Source organism: Solanum lycopersicum, chromosome 7, assembly GCF_036512215.1.
Source record: "Solanum lycopersicum chromosome 7, SLM_r2.1".
In the NCBI taxonomy this organism is placed as follows: domain Eukaryota; kingdom Viridiplantae; phylum Streptophyta; class Magnoliopsida; order Solanales; family Solanaceae; genus Solanum; species Solanum lycopersicum.
In genome coordinates, this window is record NC_090806.1 from 33,347,506 (window position 1) to 33,365,681 (window position 18,176).

An 18,176-nucleotide genomic window follows, 5' to 3' on the forward strand; every position below is an offset into this window, starting at 1 on the left:
TCGCAATATCTTCTCCTACATTTTTCGTGGTTTTCCTTATTGTGATAATTGCCTATAACCATAAGAAAGGGATTAGATGCTAAAAGACCCATAGAGTCAAAACTCTAAAGGCATGACCTAATAGTATCAAGAAAAGAGAAGTTTCCTAGTCATCACGTAGCCTCTCATCCATAATTGTTGCAAGCTTCACAACCATGAACAAGATACTATAAAATGTGGTTTTGTGAGACATTGATCCTAAGGATATTTAGCTTCATAATCTGATACAATTCTTGTCACACCTGGAGAGCATACCCCATATGAGACCAGCGTCGTCGTCCGCTCAGAGGACTCAGACAAACCCTTAGCATTCGTCATAACATGTGATCAGTAGAAATTGTGAAAAATCATAACTTTTGCATTCTATTTGAAGTATACTTAGACTTAATGCTCAAAATTTATAAAAACTTATGATGTTCTAAAAATCTTAATCACATATACTAAACCATCTAAAGAGTGCAAATCTTGACTTAGCCAATATATCGTCAATATGCCATGTAGTCCTTAACAAAAATAATCCAAGGAAACATAATCGGAAGTAGTATATTCCTAAAAACTACTAAATTTTTTCATAATCTAGAATACGATAGACAGAATCCCCGAACATGAGGACCTACCAAGACATGAAGAAAGAGTTGCAAGTGTAACAACCCTAAAAATGGATATAATAAGTAATGCTTAATGTGTCTAGAATGCAAACGATTAGACGGGGTTCACACGAATTGATGCGAGTAGAATCACACCTTAGAACACTTAATACATACAATCCAACTAAGTTGGGGAGTTATTTAAGCTAGGAAAGGTTGGTTCCAACCATATAGGGATCTCAAATACGAAGATTTACTCGATGGAGTCTTTACTGGACATAAAAAGAGGAAATCTTATGTTTGGAGGCTCTAATGGGTAAAATGATCTTTTTTTAGACTAAGGATAGTATTGTAATTACCCTAAATATATAATTAATTATTTAAGTAATAAGGTGTAGGGGCATTTTTTTTGAGAGAGGGCCGATATTGGGCTCATGATGTGAAGTTTGGCTCCAACCGGGTTCGAACGTAGGTGGAAGCAATGACTTAAATTGTTTTTAATTTATGTTGGTAAAATTAATGTATTTAATATATATTTATTAGTTTTTAGGTTATTTAAAATAAAAGGAAATCATATTTTTAGTAATGAAATATAACCTTATTTGACTAAGTGCTACACTAGTTTCCTAACCCTAAGAAAACTCTTCACTCTCATGCTCATCTCTCTCTCTCACGTCTCCATCACTCTCATTCACTTTTTCTCTGCAAAAAAAAAACTCCAAAAACAGTAGGTAAACCAAATTTCTTCACACTTGAAGAACTCACACGGAAAAAATAAACAAAAACAAAAATTAATCAATCACGTAGGCAAAAAAAAGGTTTTCCGTCATGTTTGATGTTGAAATCTTGGTGTTGGAATGGTGTTTGGAGGAGTTATTTGGGCAGCAAGTCAAGGTTTGAACGTCAAAAAGGTATGGGTTCTCTTATCTCTTGGTCCCTTTCCCAAGTGACCTCCTAAGGTTCACATAAATCTATTTCAAAAAACTAAGATTGTTCCCCGTTGCATGTCCCTGTCACAAGCTCCCCTTGAATCATAGGTTGCTTATGTTAGCTTGTACAAAACTAGGGAAGAAATGTGTTTTCATGATAATTATGTGTTTATATGTATGTTTTGAATTATATGACTTATTTTGATGATTTCAAAAATGTAACTACGTGTGTATGTGTGTGTTGTCCTTGCTATTGTTCACGGTTTAGGATTTGGAATAGCATGATAGTTCTTTATATTTCATGTACACATGTTGATGTAAATGTGATGTTTATATGAGTTGAAATGTGGCGGATTTCACGGATAATGTCTTGGCTAAACGAATACATGAAGATGCACCTAAAACGTTCTAAATCCACTACGACATTCCCCTAAGAACTAAGGTGTAACTTGATTAATTGATGCTAAAAATTTAAAAGAAAATTTCAACCTTCGATTGAAGAATTTCGGTCATCAAAGAGGGTTCAAAATGTTGAAAAAAAGAATTAAAACAAGTGAGGTTATGGAGGATTTAACCCGTGACCTCATCATGTTAAAAACCATGAAAATAAAGAAGTAAAAAGAATTGTGGTGAAGGCGAATCAAATTATGGTATTGGCTAGAAAAAGTAACTTCAAAGAAAAAAGTAAGAAATGAGAGGAGTGGGATTCCAACCATCCACCTCTCAATAAGATTTAAGGAGAAAAAGAAAAAAAAATGGGAGGCGTGTGAATTGAACCCACGACCTCTAGGCAGTTAAGGAGAGTCAAAGAAAATGAATGAAAATAGATGTGAGGTGTTGAAATAGAACCCACGACCTCTTCGGCAGATTTAAAGAGAAAAATTAAAAGAAATTAAAGAGGGTCTATGGGGTTTCGAAACCACAACCCCTCGGCAATAGGAGAGAAATTTAAAGTCAATGAAAATAAAAAGTACATAAGGTTGTCGGGCTTCGATCCCACGTTCTCTTAATTCCATAAAGCGAAAAATGAAGAGAGTAATTAAGGGGAAAATAAAATGAAGGTGTTTGGGCTCGAACTTGGGAAAATAAAATGAAGAGAGAAATTAAGGTGAAAAAAATGTGAGTGTTGTTTATTGGATTTGAAAGCAGGGTTCCCTTGCTTAATTTCCGTATTGATTCAAAAGTCATATGTGAATTAAATGTTCAAGAATAATGCTGCCTACTTAGATCGAAATTGAGATCTTGGAATACATACAAGATTAATAAGTATTGCACAACATAATCTTAGGAAGATAGGAATCATTTCAACGAACTATGATTGAAACCTCATGGCTTATATGTATAGATCAATAAGTCTAACATACGTTTCAAAAAAGTGAACCTAAGATGTATGTAATGAAATGATGTAACCCTATAAGGGTCAAGTAAGAGTGTAAAACACACTAAATTGCCAAGTGCATTGACATATAATGAAACGAATATTATGTGATGAAATGATGAAACCCCAGAAGGATTAAGTAAGATTGTGAAACACACAAATTGTCAAGAACATAGGCATATGATGAATTGAACATTCACATAAAAGGGGTGATTAATTATGAAGAACAAATGTGCTAATGTTAATGAATGTGGTGATACCATGATATGATGCTAATTTTAAATATGAGAGCGATCTCAAATTAGCCTAAGTAAATGTTACCAAAATGTACTCACCTATGATAGTGTAAAGTTAACATAGAGACCACTCTCTTTGCAAACTCTAATGAAAGTATAGAGATTAACACACTTTATACTAATTATGAGATGAGAAATCATCTATTTAGCAATAATGACCTCACACTAGAAGTATGCTTTTATGACGTATGAGTTGAAGATAATGGAACATTATACTGAGCACCGATAGACTAGTAATGAGCGGTGATGCCTTCGTTCGGGAAGGGCGGAGGTTCACGTACCTCTCATGAGATGAGATTTTCCGGTATGATGGGTATAGATCTCCTTATATTTCCTAGTCTTCGAATATATACTGCCAATATAGGGATCTGGCGGGGTTCAATTTCCATGTACCCTAGCATGTTTTGGGTCTCTTTGGCCGGTGATTCCACTTCTTTTCAGTGAGGTTTTTCATGAAACTTTATTTCATGATGCTCACATGATCTATGTCACTTAATGTTTAGGATCCCAATTAATGAATGAGGCCATCCTCAAATGATGCACAAAATGATGGAATGATACCAAAGGTGTTACGAGAGGATAATCAAGAGGTGAGTTAGATTCAAGTAATGACACTAGATCATTCTTGGTAATTGAACAAAAAATATGATAAAAGTCATAAATAACATCCTAGGTATAGCTGGTGTTTCCATTGGCCCATGAATGAAATGAAATGAAGGACATATGAATGAACGAAGCACACTCTGTGTTTGCTAAAGTAGACTCCCTAATTGAGGTCACACATGTTGAGCCCTCATTTTGGGAAGTCTTAATGTCATGTCCATGATTCCAAGGTCTAATATCATACAAATGAATAACATGAACAACGTTATGTGTTATAGGAATTATGATATGTGTTGTGTATGCTGTTATGTGTTGTGTGCAAAATAATAAGTATGATGATGCATGTTACTCTCATGACATAACTTACCTTATACAAATTTGGAAAGCTCATAAACTATCCTAATTCAAATTTGGAAAGCTCACTCACTTTCCTAATCTCAATTTGGCAAGTCCACTGACTTGACCTTCTTTAATCATGTTGTTAGGAAAGAGCTAATACCAATCATGCATGTACTTTGTGTGTGCTTTCATATATTCATAATTAGTACAACTGTGTACTAACCCTATACTACTCTAAACTTTTAGGTGCAGGCACAGGTGGAAGCTAGAGATACCGGATTAACATTGCATTTATCCGGGCGTCAAGTATTCATCTGGACTTTGTAGGCCCTCATACTTTCGAGGGTGCTTGCCCATTTACATTCTAGCTTAGTTGTAGGATTGTGCTAGTCGAGTATGTTCCACTAGCATTTCTTTCCCATTTTTATTTAGACATTATATTGGTGACATTTTGGCAAGTACATCTTTATTGTTAAAATAAATTGTTTCTTTCATTTGATGATCATAATGTTAGATGGTTGATGGTGAATAATTTGGTATGTTGTAGAATGTTTTTTAAGCATTTTAAGAAAAAAAAGTTTCTAATTTTCTGCTAAAATTAACCTATATGAAGTAAGAATGACGTAATTAGGCTTGTCTGCTACCTCTGTGAAGTCAACAATGTCGGTCTCATTTGGTGTGTAGATTCCGATCATGAAAAAGTTTGTATCATAGCCCTAGGTTAAATTACACAAATAATAAGTTCACATCAATTATATTGTGTAGTTTCTACGACCTGGTATTATAGTGCACCACTATCATAGATTAGTGACTGCATGATGCATAGGAAAATTTTCTTCTTCTAATCTTATCGTGCATTCTCTAATGTCTGATTTCTTGGTATTAACAGCATATCTAACATCAAATCTTGAGATTCAGAAGGATGAATACGAGGAGAAACGCAAGCAGAGATATTGGAGTAGCAGCTGCTGGGGTAAATAAAGTTCCTCCCAAGGCTTTACCTGCTGGAATGGATATGCCTGTTAACGCAACAGCGTTGATAGATGGAGAAGTAAGGAATGCCCTGGTACAGATTTCCCAAGCCATCACCTTACAAGCTCAGGCTATGAAAGCCCAGGCATAGAAACAAGGTGTTTCGAGGAAGAACCCACCAGTCAGCACCATGGCTAACAGGTTAAGAGAGTTCATGAGGATGAATCCTCTTATTTATATTGAATGTAAGATTGCTGAGAATATCATGGAGGAGTAGGGAAGCTATGGTGCATGCGAGCATGCAATATTCAAGGATTATGGCCTGTGTCCAACAAGGAAGGAACAGGTCAAGGCAAGCTGAGAAGAATTTTTTCAAGGAAGAGTATTCTCCCACTAAGGGAGGAAAGTTCATCCAAGGGTCGCTATGATAGGGAATACGAGCCCAGAAAGTGAAAAAATGAAGTAGATACTCCTCAGGAGAAACCACCTTGCAAAAAGTGTGGCATACTACATGGAGGAGAATGTATGATGGGCACTAACACTTTCTAAAATTGTGGCAAACCGGGTCACATGGTGAAGGGTTATCTGAATAGGAGAAGTCAAGAACAAGGGAAGGAGAGAGTTCAACCTAATGGTGCAAGTTAAGAGGCTCCAAGGAGTCAACGATTCTTCTCACTAAAGGCTAGGGGTGCATGGGAAGGCACCTTTGGTGAAGTCTCGGGTTCGTGGCCTTAATTAGTCTATAATGTATTTGACTGTGTATGGTGTTTATGCACTAATATGAGGTTAATATGTCTGAGTCATCTTGTCAGTTGCTGATTTGTATGAATTATATGTTTACTTGTGTTGCATGGTTTGATGAGACTAGTTTTGGAAAGAGTTCCTTAGTCTATTAGTATGAATCTACTAGTAGTTTTGAAGGTTGTGCACCATCATGTTAATATGTGAGTCGGATATTCACAATTGGGGAGTATTGAATTACTTATATATGTATACGTCCTATAGATGACTTACTTATTGTTAGTAAGGAGTAGTGTCATTCTAGGAAAGAGGTTCCTAAGGAGGGGGGGGGGGGAAGGTAACAACCCTAAAAATAGATATGCTAAGTAATGTTTATTGTGTCTAGAATGCGAATGATTAGATCGGGATCACAGTGATTGACGCGAGTAGAACAAGACCTTGGAACCCTTTCTACATACAATTAAACTAACTTGGGGAGTTAGTTTGTCTTATAAAGGTTGGGTTCAACCATGTGGGGCTCTCGAATACTAAGATTTACTCGAAGGAATATTTATCGGACTTAAAAAGAGGAAATCTTAGGTTTGGAGGGTCTAGAGGTAAAATGGTATTTTTCCAAGATAAGGGTAGTATCGTATTTACCCTATATATATGTATATATATTTAATTAATAAGGTGGAGGGGCATTTTGGGGAGAGGGGTCCGATATTGAGACCTTGAAGTGAAATCTTGCTCCACCAAGGTTCGAACCTAGGTGGAAGCAATAAATTAAATTGTTTTTAATTTAAGTTTGCAAATTAATGTAATTAATTTTTATTTGTTAGTTATTAACTGAAGTAAATTAAAAGGAAATCAGATTTTTAATAATGAAATAAAACCTTATTTGACTAAGGCCTAAACTAGATTCCTAGCCCTAAGAAAACTCTTGTCTCCCACGCTCATCTCTCTTTCATGTCTCTATCACTCTCATTAACGTTTTCTCTTCCAAAAATAACTCCAAAAATATTAAGTAAACAAAAGTTCTTCACACATAAGAACTCACACAAAAAAAATAAGAAAAACAAACTTTAATCAATCAAGTAATCAAAGAGATTGTTTTCTGTCGAGTTTGGTGTAAAACTTTTGGTGTTGGACGGGTGATTGGGGGAGTTCTTTGGAAGAAAGTCGAGGTTTGAAAGTCAAAAAGGTATGAGTTCTCATCTCTCTTGTCTCCTTTCCCAAGAGACCCCATATGGCTAAGACGAATCTATTCCAAAAAACTAGGATTGTTTCCCGTTGAATGTCCCTGTCACTAGCTCTCATTGAATCATAGATTTGTTATGTTTGCTTCTAGAAAACTAGGGATGAAACGTGTTTTCGGGATGATTATGTACTTATATATATGTTTGGAATTATCTGACTTATGTTGATGATTCCGGAAATGTAACAACATGTGTATGTGTATGTTGCCGTGGCTATTGTTCATGGTTTAGGACATGAAATGGCATGATATTTCTTTATATTTCATGTACACATGTTGATGTAAATATGATGTTCATATGAGTTGAAATGTGGCTGATTTAAGAGTTAATCTCTTAACCAAACGAATACATGAAGATGCACCTAAAATGTTCTACATGTACTACGAAATTCCCCTAAGAGCTAAGGTGTAACTTGATGAAAGGATGCTAAAACATTAAAAGAAAATTACCATCTTCTACTAATGAATTTCGGTCAGCAAATAGGGTTCAAAATGTTGAAAAAAATGAATTAAAACAAGTGAGGTAACCGGATGATTTAACATGTGACCTCACCATGTTAAAAACCATGAAAATAAAGAAGTAAAAAGAAATGTGGTGAAAGGGATTCGAACAATGGTATTGGCTGGAAAATGTAACTTAAAAGAAAAAAAATAAGAAATGAGACGAGTGGGATTCGAACGAACCACCTCTCAATCAGATTTAAGGAAAAGTAAGAGAAAAAAATAAAATGTGAGGAGTGGGAATTGAACCCACGGCCTCATGGAAGTTAAGGAGAGTCAAAGGAAATGAAAGAAAAGAGATGTGAGATGTGAAAATCGAACCCAAGACCTCTTCGGCATATTTATTGAGAAAAATTAAAAGAGATTAAAGAAGGGATATGGGGGTTCAAACCAACAAACCCTCAGCCAAAGGCAATGAAAATAAAAAGCAAATATGGTTGTGGCGGTTCGATCCCACATCCTTTTAGTTCCATTAAGCGAAAAATGAAGAGAGAAATTAAGCGAAAATAAAATGAAGGCATTAGGGCTCGAACTTGTGTCCCCAAGATGTATGGATGAAACTAAAATGAATAAAGAAAAATGTAAATGTTGTTCAAGGGATTTGAAAATAGGGTTCCCTTTCCCAAATTCCGTATTGATACATAAGTCATATGTGAATTAAATGTTCAAAAATAATGCTGCCTAATTAGATCAAAATTGAGATCTTGGAATACATACAAGATGCATTAGTCTTGTACCACATAATTTTAGGAAGATATGAATCACTTAAACAATCTATGAATAAAGCCTCATGGCTTGTATGTATAGACCCAGAAAAATCTAACATACGTTTAAAAAAAAGTGAACCTAAGATGTATGTAATGAAATGATGTAACGCTAGAAGGGTCAGTAAGAGTATAAACTACATTAAATGGGCAAGCGCATTGGCATATGATGACACGAATATTATGTAATGTAATGATGAAACCTTAGAAGGGTTAAGTAAGAGTGAAACACACAAATGATCAACTACATTGGCATATAATAAATTGAACATTCACGTAAAAAGGGGTGAATAATTATGAAGAACAAATGTGCTAATGTTATTGAATATGGTGACAATCTGATATAAGGCTAATGTAAAAGATGAGAGCAATCTCCAATTAGCCTAAGTAAATGTTAGCAAAACATTCTCATCTATGAGATTGTAAAGTTAATGAAGAGATCACTCTCTACAAATACTCTAATGAAAGTATAGATATTAACACACTTAATACTAATAATGAGATGAGAAATCAACTATTGAGTTATGATGACCTCATACTACAAGCCTCCTTTCAGGATGTATGAGTTGAATGTAATGAAAAATTATACTGAGCACCGATGGACTAGATATGAGCGGTAATTCCTTCTTTCCGGAAGGGTGGACGTTCACGTAACTCTCTTGCGATGAGAATCTCCGGCATGCCACATATCGTTCTCCTAATATCTCCGAATTTTCAAACCTATACTGCCAATATAGGGATCTGGCGGGGTTAAATTCCCATGTACGCTAGCATGTTTTGGGTTACCTTTGGCCGGTGATTCCACCTCTTTACGGTGTGGGGTTTCATGACACTGGATTTCATGATGATCACATAATCTATGTCGGTTTAAGATAAAGTTACCAATGAATGAATGAGGCAAGCCTCAAATGATGCACATAATGAAATAAACGATACCAAAGGTGTTAGGATAGGATAATCAAGAGGTGAGTTAGATTCAAGTAATGACATTAGGTCATTCTTGGTCATTGCACAATGATTCCGATGAGAGTCTTAAACTACATCCTAGGTATAGCTGGTTTTTACAGTGGACCATGAATAAAATAAAATGAAGGACGTATGAATAAACAAAACAAACTCTATGTTTGCTAAAGGAGATTCCCTAATTGAGGTCCCATATGCTGAGACCTCCTTTTTGAGAATTCTTAATGTCAAGTACATTATTCCAAGGTCTCATGACATATCAATGAATGACATGAACAACGTTATGTGTTATAGGAATTATGATGTGTGCTATGTGTACATTGTTGTGTGATGTGTGTGAAATTTTAAGTATGTTGATGCGTGTTACACTCATGGCACAACTTTCCTAATCAAAATTTTGTAAGCTCATACACTATCCAAATTCAAATTATGGAAGCTCACTCACTTTCCTAATCTCAATTTGGCAAGTCCACTGACTTGACCTTTTATAATCATGTTGTTAGGAAAGAGCTAATCATACTCATGCATGTCCTTTGTGTGTTCTTGCATGTACCCATACTTATTAGAAGTGTGTACTAACCCTATAAACTCTAAACTTTTAGGTGCAGGCACAGCTGGACGCTAGAACTACAGGATCAATATTGCAGTTATCCGTACGTTGAATATTCATCAAGACTTAGTAGGCCCTCATGCTTTTGACGATGCTTGGCAATTTCCCATCTAGCTTAGTTTTAAGATTGAGCTATTGGAATATGTTCCACTAGCGTTCCTTTCCTGTTTTTTGTTCAGACATTGTATTGGTGCAATTTTTGCAAGTACATCTTTATCGTTATAATAAATAGTTTCTTTCATATGATAATCTTAATGATAGATGGTTGATGGTGAACAATTACGTATGTAGTAGAATGTTTAGTAATCATGTGAAGAAACAATAAGTTTTAACTTTTTTTCTAAAATTAACCTAGATGAAGTAAGAATGACGTATGTAGGCTTGTCTGCGACCTCTGAGAGGTCAACAATGCCGTTCCCGTCTGAAATCTAGATTCTAGTCGTCACACAAGCTTCTTCAAATCGACCTCCTTAAACATCAATGTCTTGAACCTACAGTTGTATTAATAGAAATTATAGGGTTACTAAATCACATGAACTAAGTATGGGTATATTTTTATAACATATAAGGATATTCATGAAAGGGATCATTTATCATATTATTGCAAAACAAGGTAAGTCATTTGAATGTTTTCAATGCACATAGCATAGAACATATACAAGTCAGGTAATCCATCAACATAAAACATGATCATAATCAAAGACATATTATCATTGATTCATATAAAACTTTTCATTTTCAAAAGATCATATATGTGAAGCATGACAGTGTGAGGAGTATGATAGAGCGTGGATTATGATTAATGAAAATGTAAGCATGTTTAGCAGTCAATATTATGAAAATGGTGATTATGTTAAAGGTGTGCTCACATGTACTCTTACACTCACTTTGAATGAATTAATGAAGTTAACGAATGATGATGGGGTATTTTTGGGTGAACACTCTTCAATAGTACAGGTAAAGTGTATACACAATCCCTACTATTCCAATAGTATGAAGAAGGGGTATTTCGGGGTGGACACTCTTCGTGAGTTGAGATTAAGTGTATACCAGTAACCTCATCATTCCTAAGATATCTGTAAGATAGGTTAGAGGATGGAAAATATTCGTGATTTGAGATGTGGTCTACAATACTTATGCCTTGACATTTATTAATGAATTTTTAAGACTCTCTGCGGGAGTTATGCTTAGAACTGAGAGGATTGGATGAAACGGTGGTTGCAGTTCCTGAGTTGAGATGTTGTACCCAATGTACCTCTTGAGATGAGTACTCCTCAATTGTAGAGAATTACATAGAAGCAATCTCCTCATCCCTTAACTATGTGCCCAAACAGTAGTAGCTAATAAAAAATCCATGTGAAAAATCAAGAATGTACCTATCCTAGCAAAGTGGGGATCCCTCATCCTGTAGGGTTTAATATCGAGATTTCATGTCTAGCTCTCAGGGTCTATGTCGGTTAAAGCTAGTCCACAAAAAAGTAAGTAGCAAACTATTTCTTATAAAGGGCGAACTACTTAGGGTAGGTGGTGTTGTGGTAAGCTATCCACTCATTGAACAAGTATAAATTTCTAGGGAGTCTTGGTGAGTCTTTATATGAATGTATGAATGAATCTTTATGCAATGTAAAATAAGTTAGTCTATTTAGTGTCATGGATACTGAGAGTGACTAGTTTTCTATGTGAAGTAAGCATATGGTGGGTAGTCATGGGGATCACACAGGTGTGTATTGAAGGGATTGTATGGGCATTTTATTCATTTGTCACCTTAGTGATTCTTAGGATAACTTTGGATAGGCAAACTTCAACGAAAATGAGTTCACTGTAAGATAAAATGAAGTAGGTTCACTATAAATATTTATGAGTTTATTGTATAGTGTAGTTTGGTGCTAAAATTATGGAAGTACTATCTTATGTGCTAAATGATAATTTATATGTAGTGTTTCTTCTATATTCATGAATGTTAAATCGTATGTCATGAATGGTTTATTTAAACTAAAATGTCCCTTTTCATGTAATTTTGCATAATGTCATTCTTAGCATAATGTTTGTACTAAGCCCAAAATTTTTTATAGTCTATAAGTCAGAAGCAAATGAATGTCTAGAAGGAAATCTTGGTATGTTGACTGTCTCAATACTCGGTATGTCCTCATATATTCGAGGACATAATCTATGTTTGTTTAGTTCTCTATTAAGATTTTTTTAAGACTTATTAGGTATTTTCTTTAAATAAAAGGGGTCGTGAACCTAAGATATTAAAATGTATCATTAAGTTAGCTTGTGATGACGAGATCTACCATTAGTATTTATAAAAGATATTTCCTTATTAACATTATTGTTGTGAAAGTTCTAATTCCTCTCTACTTTTCATATCTTCTTTAATGAACGGTAGTTAAGAGGATTATACAAAACCCCGAAAGGTCAAGTACGGCTTGTTATGACTCAAGAGTGATCCGTTTTTCTATAGCGTACTTGATGGTTGTGACAATCGTGATATCAGAGTTTAGGGTCCAAAGTCTAACAAGTCAGGTCTAGTAGAGTCATTTTCATCGGTGTTAGTCGCAACATATCCATGATTGGGAGGCGAAAAGGCGATAAATGTTTAACTTTATTCATTACTGTAGTGTCGTTCCATAGAAATGAGTCTATAAGATGTCTTTATCAAACTCATCTTCTATGTTTATAGGTTATGAATATGAGGACACCCGCTAGGAGAAAGGAGAGAGAAATAGGTAATGAGAGGATCCCTCTCCATGGTGAGAATGTCCCTATATTTGTATAAGAAGATTTCAAAGAGGTGGTTCACCCATAAGAACCTCAAGTACCTCAAGTGCCTCAAATTTCTGCAATTCCGCAAGTTACTCAAGCTCCCTTTGTTGAAGGGGACATGTGTCATAATCTGATAAGAGATGCTCTTAGGGTTTTCACCCAACTCATGACGAATCAAGCTCAAGTAGTCACTAACAATGTGGCTTCCCACTCTAATTTAGGAGTTGGATCTCAACAAAATGCAAGTACTCCCACTTCCCGAATGCGGGATTTCATGACAATGAACCCTTATACTTTCCATGACACCAAGATGGAGGAAGATCAAGAAGGCTTCATGATGAGGTGTTGAAGGTGGTGAATTATATGGGTTTGACCCCTCGCGATAGAGAAAAGAGCTAGTCTCTTATCGACTCAAGATGTGGCTCAACTATGGTTTGAGAAATGGAGGGAAAAAAGATCCTTAGAGGAATATACGGTAGATTGGGAAGTGTTCAAGGTCGATTTTCTTAATAGTTTTTCCCCCTAGAGATGAGGGAGAGGAAATTGGTTGAATTCATGAACCTTCATCAAGGGGGAGTGAGTGTGAAAGAGTACTCTCTAAAATTCACCAAAGTCTCTTAGTATGCCCAAACCTTTATAGCGGACCCTGTGGATAGGATGAATAAATTTATGGTTTTGGTGTCCAGCTTAGTAGAAAAGGAATGTCGTACGTCAATGCTCCTTAATGATATGGATATCTATGGGCTCATGTTGTATGCTCAACAAATTGAAGAGTCCAAGCTTATGGAGAGGAGTAACGTTGGGAAGAGGCCTAGGGTTGACGAACCAGGCAAACACAAACTTATGAAAAGGTTCTATCACCAAGATTCTTCCATGGAAAACAAGGATAGGGTTTCCAACAAAAATTCCCAATGATGTGGCCATGCTTTTGAGAGGTCTACTATTGCTAGTTATGGGAAAAAACAGTTGGGTATGTGTCTTTCCTGTACGAATGGTTGATTTAGGTGTGGTAATAAGGGTCACAAGATGAGGGATTTCACTAACCTCAAATCAAAAGGGAAAGAGGTCAACAAATATCTTTAAGGTTGTCTATATCCCAATGCTCCAAAAAGAAACGCTTTTATGCACTTGTATCTAGGGGAGAAGACTAATTAGGATTGAAAGTCCCAGTAAATCTTAAGTATTTTTTGTTGTTATTTTTGTGTTATAAGATGATTTTTTATGGTTTTGTCTCTCATATTGTCCTGCCTTCTTAATTTATTTCTTAAAAGATGAATTATTGAAAAATTATGCATGGTGCACTGTGAACGTTTAGTATTCACTGTAAATAAACATAAAAGTTAATTAAATTCTATTTAATGATTAATGGATTAAATGTGAGTATAATGACCTATATGAGCATGTCTTATTTTAAAAAGGTAGTTCCTCCATAAAATGATGAAATAATTGTGTGTTTTAAATTATGGAAAATTGTTCCAGGGTGTTGCCTCTGTTGCTAAAATTCTTATCAATATGTAGTCGTGTTTCTTGTTAATTTGGCATATTTTCTATGAATGTTTTGACCATGATGTAATGTGTTATATGATGCTAGTTGATTCCTTAAACTCCTTAAAATTGTTTAGTGTCATTTGAGAAAGAATGTTGTTCTAAGTGGGGGAAAATGTAACATCTCTAAAATTACTTAGGTGAAACTAGAGCCTAAAACGTGTGTCATAAGGTTATAATGTCCTAAATTATTTATAATTATGTCTAAAGGAAGCGTCTAAAGTTTGGTGATGTATATATGTTAAACGCCCATCACGTTTGAAAATTTTGCATTGAAATGTGCATGTGTTCCTTACTATGTTTTTGAAAATTTTACTGGTTCATTTTGGTTGAAATTTATGTTATAGGTTCCTATTATGTATAAGAGTATATTTAAGTTGGAAACGTCTAGGTAAAACTCCCCAAGGACAAACCAAAGGGTCCTCGAGGAGGATCAAACTTGTGAGTCAAAGCTGTCAAAACCGGCTCCACCAATGGAGGCTATCGATGCTGCTTTGATGGAGGGACTAGGTTGAAACTTTCTGTGAGGATCTCATGATCCCAGTTGAGTGTCTCTGATCTAATCGAAGGTTGCCAGCACGATCCGTCAATTGATCAACTGGTCCATCTTGTGTTTGAGACCTCTTTTTTAACCTAGGTTTCTCTTGATCACTAGAACCACTCCTTTTAAAGCTTCTAACAATCCTCCTATGTTTAGACTCTTAAATGGATTGTGCATACACCATGATTATGGGTAGAGTCATATCATCATGTAGCATTGACGTACGATATTTCTCCCTCACTAAGTTGGCTATACCCGTCATAAAACGACTAATTTAATCCCTCGGATTAGACACAAGGGAAGGTACATATGTAGATAACATTGAGAACTTCAATGAGTATTCCTCAACAACATATTACCTTGCTTGATATTTATAAACTCCTCTACCTTAAATTCCCTCCTCTCAAGAGGAAAGTACATACAAAGAGAAGATTCCTTAAATTCATCCCATACATTAGGACCCTATTCCTCCAGCCTATTATCCTTCCATTGAGTGTACCATATTTGTGAAACATCCCTCAACTGTTACAAAAAAAAATCCTCTTTGTCCTTAGATGTGATCCCCATAGCACTCAAACCCTTGTACACTCTATGAAAGTACTCTTGTGGATTCTTTACCCACCTTAGAGCCAACAAAGATAGAAGGATTCATCCTCACGAAGTCTCTCAACCTAGAGGTCATAATGATCTCTACAACATTCACCCTCGGCACCATACACAAATTTATTTGAGTAGTCACTGGTTCGGCTAAAGCAACCAAAGCCTCCCTAATATCCTTATTAGTCAACTCCGGATGAAACTCTGGAACCTCATTACCTCATTCCACATTAGGTACTTTATAAATTTGAGCACTTTATGAACCTTGAGGAACTTGCTCAACTTTCTCAACTTGAGGAGGGATCTCCTCATGCACATCCTCTTCCTAGAAACACAAGCAATACCATAAGAAAATATTACTCATAACTTTTACCCTACCGCATTACATATGAGAAGAAAATAAGGGAAACTCTATCGTCCTATAGCCTCTTGCCAATAGTTGTGTCCCGACTCACACCTAGTGTCAAGACTCTACTAGGCGTGACTTGATTAGACTTTTGGATTTCTAATACTACTTTCACAACCTATGCTCTGATACAAAGCTTGTCACAACCCAAAACCACACCCTAGAAGCAAGGGGAAATCTTGAATTTCGACATGCGTACTTGAACTCTCGAAGGTCTCGTATAAGCCCTTACATATCGTTCATCCAGATACATTGTTAAAAGTAGTGCAGAATTAAAAAATTGCACAAAAGATATCATAGTCGTTAAAAACACTTTCATATAAAATCATAGGAATTACTAATTCTCAATCTCATCAATCTTAAGACACGAGAATACTTGGGACACTCTCCATTCAAAATAAGAAAATAGAAATACATAGTCTATTACAATACTTAAATAAGAAACATAAAATACATCTATTTATTCCCTTGAGACAATAGAGGAAATATTTCAACTTCTCTTTAACGATGCTACGACCCAATTCTTCCTTTCCAAATACTCCTCACCTGCCAAAAACTATGGAGACGTGTATTAGTACACCCACATGTACTAAGATCATTTCCACATCATCAACCATTTCCCAATTATGCTAGCTCGAAAAGGACTGAAAGAAATTACATTAGGTCGTGACTTGAGGGTGAGGGGAAGGAGCGGTAAAAATGTAACGAGGTCGACTAGTTCTTAGCTTGAAATAAGTTGTGGGGCCGGCAAATGGAACTAAGGGTTGCTCAAGGCACCACCAGCCCTTGGCACAACGATGAGTTCAAGCAAAGGGATATTATTTTCAATTCATTTTTGAAGCCCTAATTAGAGTCATTCTCAAGACTTTTTTAGATAAGACATGAATAGATCATCCCTTAATGCCCTTTTCACACTTTAGCTAAGGAATCCTTAAGTCACTTTAGATTATTTACTTATTCATTTACATGCTTCATAACATAAGTCATGTGTTCATTAGTTTATTATGATTTTCATAAATCACATAAAGGACATTCAAATAATGGTCTCGGACAAGACCTAGGTACTATAACTAACACCCTCAAAGCCTGTTGTGCAATGTCTAGATAGTGTCACATACATCAACTTAAACATCATAGAACTTCTCTAATTCTAGTAAGTATCCCATATGATGAGAATATGCAAAAAATGACATAGACCATGATAGAAAGAAATGGAATCTGGAGTTCTATCCCACTCCGATGAGGTTGTTCTTCTTACCAATGGTAGAACTTAGATACATCCCATGTAGGCACATTGTTATGGAATATGTAGGGCATTATTTGTATTCTAGTCTCATTCATTGACTTAACCTACTTCACTTACCATAATCACTCGGTGATATCCTTCGTTCTCATAGATTAATTCACATTAAGGCTCATATAATATCAAGTTCATAATCCATATATGTTTACCCTACCACAGAGGTCCTTTAGGGTTACCTTAAAATTGAAAAAAAAAAGCTCATGATCAAATATCTTAATTTTTGATATGATGCATTTCCAATCAATCAACCTTAAGTCCATCATTCATTTAATTTGAAGGATACCATTACGGATTTCTACTTGGACATTCAGAACCTTATTACTAGGTCAACGTTTTAGCATAAAAGACTCTTTTAAAATCTTTTATGGTCTCATGTGATTCATACATAAAAGGCTAAGATCTTTAACATCCTAAATCAATACATCACATATTCACATTCATATATACATCAAGTAAGGTACATATGTCAATCAAGACAGGACACGACATTCTTAACTTTAACTCATAATACATGTCATTCTAGAAACACATAAACATAGCAATATAATCTTCAATTCATCCTATACACTATCATACCATCATCAATGTGACAAACATTGACTCATATAATCAATAGGAATAACCAAGACTCAACCCTAAGACTATATACATAAGGTCAAAGTCATAGTCTAACATGATCACCTAAATAGCGTTAATAGAATAACACATATATGACTTCAAATGTAGATAGATATTTTCATGCTACACATAATTAAATACAAAAATGGAATCATTATATCAAGTAATTTCCGACAAGACCATGGTCATCATAATACACAAAACAACACCGACAAGGCCACATCAATTGCAACAAAAGGACACAATACCGCCACCATAAGTGGACCATACCAATCATAACATAATTCAAGTGTAATTAACATCAAAATAAAGGAAATAGGTCAGATTACCACCACATCATCCTCAACACCTCAATCCAATATCAAAATACCACATTCGATAAAACAATGCCCTTACCCACAATTCATCAACATTAGGCCAATATCAAGTAACCCATAACTT